This window comes from Lissotriton vulgaris, chromosome 1_1, assembly GCF_964263255.1.
Source record: "Lissotriton vulgaris chromosome 1_1, aLisVul1.2, whole genome shotgun sequence".
Classification (NCBI taxonomy): domain Eukaryota; kingdom Metazoa; phylum Chordata; class Amphibia; order Caudata; family Salamandridae; genus Lissotriton; species Lissotriton vulgaris.
This window is the reverse complement of record NC_141685.1, coordinates 281,931,262-281,938,486: the sequence shown is the minus strand read 5'-3', so window position 1 is coordinate 281,938,486 and position 7,225 is coordinate 281,931,262. Positions and strand designations below refer to the sequence as shown.

Sequence of the window (7,225 nt, the reverse complement as noted above, 5' to 3'; positions counted from 1 at the left end):
CAGCGATGCACGATTAAAAGGAACTGGGACCGAAAAAGAGAGTGATTGTATTTTGCAAGGATCTGTGCCACCGTCAATGCAGTTGGACATTACAGAACCTGAAACATTGTTTGAAGATCACACCGTACCTTGGAAAGAACAATATAATCTGAGGTCAAGACCAAGGAACTGACATAATCAAATCAGTACGATTTTCCCTTTTCCCTTGAACTATTTTTGATTTTACAGCTCTCTCGCCCAGGGAACTAGCTCATTTTTGATTTTCGAACCGCCATCCGGTTCTGCTGCTAGGGCCGCGGTTGAAGTCTGAGGAGTGCAGCCGGGGACGCCTAGGTCAACGGTTCTGGTCGGTCTGAGGGAATTACCCCGGACCGGACAGAGCGCACATCTTGGCAGAAGCAACCTCCCACTGCGGGCAGCAACTAGAGGATGGAGTTTCCGAGGGTAGAGAGACCTGCTAGACACCTGAACTTTAACGAGAAAATGTGCATTGTGATGGCAAGAAGGAAATTCCTGATAACATGTATTTTGATGATATGTAGCATAACGATGTTCTTGATTGGTTATACTTTATCCACATTTCGAGTCACCTTTGTAAACAACACTCAGCCCACACCTCCTCCAACTGTTTCTTTATACTCCTTTCACCCTCTTCCTGAACACGAGTCTGCCAGAAGACTAGAGTTCGTAAATAACTCCTTCATCCAGCTCCTACACCAGCACCAGTCTGTAATGAACACATCGAATTGTTGGATCTGTGGACTCATGCCGCACACGACATATAAGGGCATTCCATACTTCATCCTGCCATTCAGTTATTATGGTTCTCTGTGGGCTTTCCAGACCATGTTCCTGTTCGCCCTAGAACCATACCCGCCCCGTTCCACAGAGAGCGATTCCAGCAACAAGGCACTAGTGGTAGGAATAAGAAATATGAGTAGGGATGTTGACACGTATCAAACGATTCCTAAAGATGAACTCGCTCCCTACAGCCGTTGGAATGTAACTAAATACAGGATCTCTTTGAATAAAAGCCAGAACACAAAGAAATCCTCCCCAGTCTGGATAGTGCCCCACCGAGGTCACTTATGTCTGCAAGGTATCGGTAGGGATCCCAAAGCTCAGTTAGGGAAGAGCGTATGCACGGAAACATATGTGTTTGCCTCCCGAACTTCCCCTCCATTGTTGGCGGCTAGAGGCACCTATTTCGTCTGCCACGACAAAGCCTATACATGGTTGCCCCCTGACTTCTCGGGCACATGCTTTATCTCGTTTCTGCTGCCACCCACCTACACGGCCGGGGCAGATTACCATCGGACAAGGACAGCTAGGGGTGTCGTGAGTCAAGACGACACTGCGGGTCAAGAGTTTGGGGACTTCGCAAAGGGGTTTCTGCCATTTTGGGGGCCTATGGTGAACAGCAGGAACATTCGACAATTGACGAGGATAGTTGAGTCCGCAGTGACTGAAACGGCCGGTGCCCTTAGCAACTTGACATCTGAGCTTCAGTCGGATCGACTTATGACCCTTCAGAACAGGGTTGCCCTAGATGTCATACTTGCAGACCGTGATGGTGTATGTAGAGTGATCCAATCTAGTTGCTGCATTTTCATCCCTGACAATGCTCCGACAGTGTACCAGGCCATCTTCAAATTACACAAAATCTCTGATTCCCTTCACGTGGAGAAAGGGGATTGGTCCTTGTTAGGGTGGCTGTGGGAACTGATCTCTGCCTGGGGATGGAAAACTCTGATCTTCATTGGGATGATCCTGGCCGTTCTGTTTATGTTCTTCCTGTTTGTACAGTGCGCTCCTGCAATATGTGGCCTCTGCGCTACTTCATGTGTCAGGAAGCCTGTATCAAGGGACGAATTGAGCAACAGAATGATGCTACAGCAGCATCTCCATGAATTCATTAATGCAGATTTGGATTCAGATTAGCATGAGTCATTGCCTAATATGAGGGCAAAAGGAGGGTCTGTGGTTCTGAAATTCTGCACCCTGCTGTAATACCGGTACCAAGGTCCAACACTTGTGTCACAAAATATCGTCGTACCATGACGAATTTGGTATCGGCAGACCGGTAATGATTAGGACATTATCCCTATGCATTTGCGTCATGATTGAGCAATGCTAACACCCTGAAATAATGGTTTCCGTTCCGAACCCTCGGACTCCATTTTGTGAACGGCATCCATCTTATGACTTGCCCTCATATAAGTCAATTGATTGAGGCCGAGCTTGATCTGAAAGGACACGTCCACCTTAGCTGACTTCCCCATGACCTGGCCAAACTGACTCCACCGCCTCCAGCCAAACCTGTTTGGGCAGCTCCTCGCCCAGTGGCCGAGTAAGATATCATCAAAGCACAACACGCCATGAACCATTCACTACATACAGACCATGTTTTCCATACACATACACCTGTCCATGATTCTTGTTTATGACCAGTTTTCCGACGGGAGGGTGCCGGACCTTATTGGTGTTTCATCGATATCTGATGGTAATTCTGGGCCTGGCGGGATAATCCATCACGATCCGGACATCCAAAATATGTGCGGACCAGCATGACTTCGCTCTTTGTATTATTGTAGAAATATGTGTATAACCATATCATAAACTCAAGAATTCTTGCCAGCAGCTGTTATTTCTGTATATAAGGAGAAGGCTGGTTCTGTAAAAACGAACAGTCTCCTGAGAACTTACAGCCCGTGCTATTGTAATTCTAGGACACATGTTACTTGGTTGCAACCAATAAACCTCGATCTCTGACTTCAGCTAGAAGACTCTGTGTTTCTGTAGTCCAGAACAGGGAGAACCCAGAGGTCTTCGGGTGTGGTCCCCTGGAACCACCGGGTCTCTAAAAACCCGGCACCTAAACTAAAACATTAAGAGGTATATTTACATGGATAGAAATTGAGAGCGGCGTTAGAATTCTTGGTTTAATACCGCGCTCTGGCACTTTTGGAAACGCACGACCAAGGTATTTGCAACAATACTCTGCAGCCCTGTGTTTCCGCCTGCCCTGCCACAAATTACAGCTGCCGAGCCCCAACGCAGGCACCCTTGGACATAGTGCAAAGGTGACTGCTATGGGGGAATAATTGCTTATGTGCAGAAAGGGATACCTTTCTGCACATAAACAATCATGCATGGCGTTTTGTTGTTTTTATATGTGCTGCATAAAACAGCACACATAGAAACATCAAAAACGAGGTGATATAAAGCATTTCTGCTTATTACTCCATGTAAAGACCAGGGGCCAGACTTACAAGAACTGGCGCATCTCTGTATATTAGCAGAGATGAGCCAGATACTTTGCGTGACAGAAAAACGAACCTTGCGCCACCACGGATGCGCCGCATTTACAATGCGCTGCACCGTGGTGCAAGGATAGACAGATGTGTGATGCATCCTTTGTCGGAAAGGCAATGCATTGTTGGAGTCAAGTCGTAAGCACGACACAACTCCAGCAATGGTCAGGAATGCCTATTCCCATCATGCTGCGTCACTCCTTACACCTGCTTCAAGCAGGCGCAACGTTGTGACGCAGTGGCGTCATAAAAGTGACTCCATGAAATTGTGTAGATTTTACTGTGTCACTTTTACGAGGCTTCCTTGCGACGGAACGCCCACCCGGCATACATTACACCTTGGCGCATGTACGCCAGAGTGGTGTCAGGTCGTGGTCGTAGTACTTATATTTGCATATTTTCTGTGCAATGCCATCAACTTTTTTTCTTTATTTTTCTGTGTTAAATTGTCAATTTTAACTTCTGTTAGTACTCTCAGATCTTTCACTCCTTCCCATTTTAATCAAAGTGAATATATAAATTTTGACCATGATAAAAGTAGGTGTTACTTAGTCCTACGGCGTGAAATTACAACTTTACATGTTAAGAATTTAGCTCTTTACTATTTGTCTAGAAGGTTCCTCTTAAAGAGGAGCCACCTATTCATGGTTAATGAAAGATCTGGATAAAAACTTTTGTTCTCATCTAAACTGAAATGGATTGCTGAATAGTCATATTGCATTAATTAAATGTTATTATATTCTTTTCATTAAGAAGCGCGGTATACATTGAAATTTGTTTTGTAGATATTGCTAACTATGTTAATAAATGGGAGATGTTGCCAGTTGATTTTGTAAACACAAACGAAAACAGCCAGTCTCGTCCTTGTTTGCCGAAATTGCACAATTTTACCTTATTTTGAAAGCCTGGATTTTTTTAGTCCATGTAACCTCCATTCTAGATTTGCTGCTCAATAGAATGCTTTGTGAGAAGTTGTCTCTCCAGGCATCAATAAATGATTACAACAAGCTTAAAGTTAAACAAAACAGACTTGCAGAGTGTAAAGTAGTGGGCCCTGGGCCCACTCGTTGAAGAAACAGTGACACTAGTGACATGGGTACTTACCTAACTGACCACAACTTAGAGCACCTGGTACTTTTTAGGTTCCACCTGCACAGCTGTGCTTGTGAAATCTATTGTTTATATTATAACCTTAAAAAAGGCCTTTCATCCGTAGCCTCTCTTTCCTGGCTTCTGTGCTTGCCACTTTCTTTTCCTCCAATCTATTGGTTTTATCATGTTTCTTGCATTTACAAAGGCTTGTTTCTTGTCTGCTTCTCTTATCAGTTTCCGTGGCCAAAATACTTTTAACATCTGCTTTGGTGCCACTCTTTTTTCAGAAAGTCACCCTCATTTCTGCTTTTTCGGCTTGGAACATATATATAGCATCTGGAGAAAGTGATTTGCCCAGAATCATAGGATGTTGCGCTGCCGAGACGCAAACAGGGATCACCAGCTCTCGAGTCAGCAGCTCTGGCCACTGCACCACATCCTCTCCACTCCCGTGTTACTTGTCAGGGAGGTCCTTTCTTTGTCCCTAGCGATGAGTGAAGAAAACAGCATTAAATTCATCACACAGTCCAAACAGATGCATTACCAATGCTTGTATTGACAGGGTCACCTAACTAGTGATGCCTGTGTTGTATGTGTGTGTTTGAAGACAATTCTGCTAGAGAGGGGCAGATAAATGACATGTCCCGCAGAACATCTGTCAAAATAGGATTAATGGTGCATTTCCTACAACACTTGTTTCATTATATATTGAAATGTCTGTGTCTACTGAGGGTCAAGACACTCAGGGGCATATTTACAAGCTCCTGTTAGCTGCCGGAAATTCACTTTCGGAGGCGGTCCGGCGGCTCACACTGCAGAGCCGTATCTACAAGGTCATTTAAAGCCAACCTACGTGGATTTTATCATGGCCTTGTAGATATGAACTGAGGCAACGCAGCTAAAGTTGCTGTGTTCCTTCACCCGGCAATAAGAAGGCGTGCCATGGGCATTATGGTGGGTGTTCCCACCTAACCCCCATGGTATTGACTTACGAGAATTAAGAAACCTGGGAATACGTCAAAAGGCTACACCTCCTAGGGGAGGTGTAAGTGAGGCGCAAAGAGGAGAAATACCTATATTTCTTCTCGCTTTTCCTTTTCTATGTGTGCTGCATTCTGCAGCACACATAGAGGAAAAACGCCTCTCGTAATTGTTTTTGTGCAGGAAGGTGTCTCTTCCTGCACAAAAACAGTCATCCCTGCAATGCAGGCACCCCTGCACCATGGTGCAAGGGTGCTTGCGTTAGCACATGGCAGCCCATTGTGCGGCAGCACGGGGAAAAGGACAGGAATGCACTTATCTCATAGAAAACTGATTCTGCTGGTCCTTTTCTTTTGACTCAGGGCAGCGCATTAAGACTTTTTGCGGCGCTGCCCTAAGCGCCAAAACCTCATAAATGAGGCCGTTAATTTGAAGAGCTTGGCCACATTTTATAGCTCATTGTCTAAAGTTCCTCTCAAAATTCTCCTCTCCCCCTGCCTTGCGTCTCCCGCCTCCAATAAAACATTAAGCGGTATATTTACATGGAACGAAATTGAGAGCGGCGTTAGCATTCTTGGTTTAATGCCACGCTCCGCCACTTTTGGAAATGCACGACCAAGGTATTTGCAACAATACTCTGCAGCCCTGTGTTTCCGCCAACCCTGCCACAAATTACAGCTGCCTAGCCCCAATGCAGGCACCCTTGGACATAGTGCAAAGGTGACTGCTATGGGGGAATGATTGCTTATGTGTAGAAAGGGATACCTTTCTGCACATAAACAATCATGCATGGCGTTTTGTTGTTTTTATATGTGCTGCATACTTCAGCACACATTGAAGCATCATAAAACGAGGTGATGTAAAGCATTTCTGCTCATTACTCCATGTAAAGACCAGGGGCCAGACTTACAAGAACTGGCGCATCTCTGCGTATTAGCAGAGATGCAACAGCTACTTTGCGTGACAGAAAAACTAGCCTTGCGCCACCATGGATGCGCCGCATTTACAATGCGGTGCACCGTGGCGCAATGATAGACAGATGTGTGACACATCCTTTGTCGGAAAGGCAATGCATTGTTGAAGTAAAGTCGTAAGCACGACACAACTCCAGCAATGGTCAGGATTGACTATTCCCATCATGCTGCGTCACTCCTTACACCTGCTTCAAGCAGGCGCAATGTTGTGACGCAGTTGTGTCATAAAAGAGACTCAGTGAAATTTTGTAGATTTTACTGTGTCACTTTTACGAGGCTTCCTTGCGACGGAACGCCCACCCGGCATACATTACACCTTGGAGCATTTACGCCAGAGTTGTGTTTGGTTTGTTGATGACAGATCTCAAGCAGGGCGTGGTCGTAGTACTTATATTTGCATATTTTCTGTGCAATGCCATCAACTTCTTTTCTTTAGTTTTCTGAGGTAAATTGTCAATTTTAACTTCTGTTAGTACTCTCAGATCTTTCACTCATTCCCATTTTAATCAAAGTGAATATATAAATTATGACCATAATAAAAGTAGGTGTTACTTAGTCCTACGGAGTCAAATTACAACTTTACATGTTAAGAATTTAGCTCTTTACTATTTGTCTAGAAGGTTCCTCTTAAAGAGGAGCCACCTATTCATGGTTAATGAAAGATCTGGATAAAAACTTTTGTTCTTATATAAACTGAAATGGATTGCTGTATAGTCATATTGCATTAATTAAATGTTATTACATTCTTTTCATTAAGAAGCGCGGTATACATTGAAATTTGTTTTGTAGATATTGCTAACTATGTTAATAAATGGGAGATGGAGGAGGAGCTACGCCGCGTACCAAGATGGCCGCATAAGCTCC

At 44.6% G+C, this 7,225-nt stretch overlaps 2 pseudogenes; both read left to right on the top strand.

The window, feature by feature from the left end:
• The first annotated feature begins 3,898 nt into the window (after positions 1–3,898).
• On the top strand, positions 3,899–3,953 carry LOC147747054 (U7 small nuclear RNA; annotated as a pseudogene).
• Positions 3,954–6,949: 2,996 nt separating this feature from the next.
• On the top strand, positions 6,950–7,004 carry LOC147747053 (U7 small nuclear RNA; annotated as a pseudogene).
• The last annotated feature ends 221 nt before the right edge of the window (positions 7,005–7,225 follow it).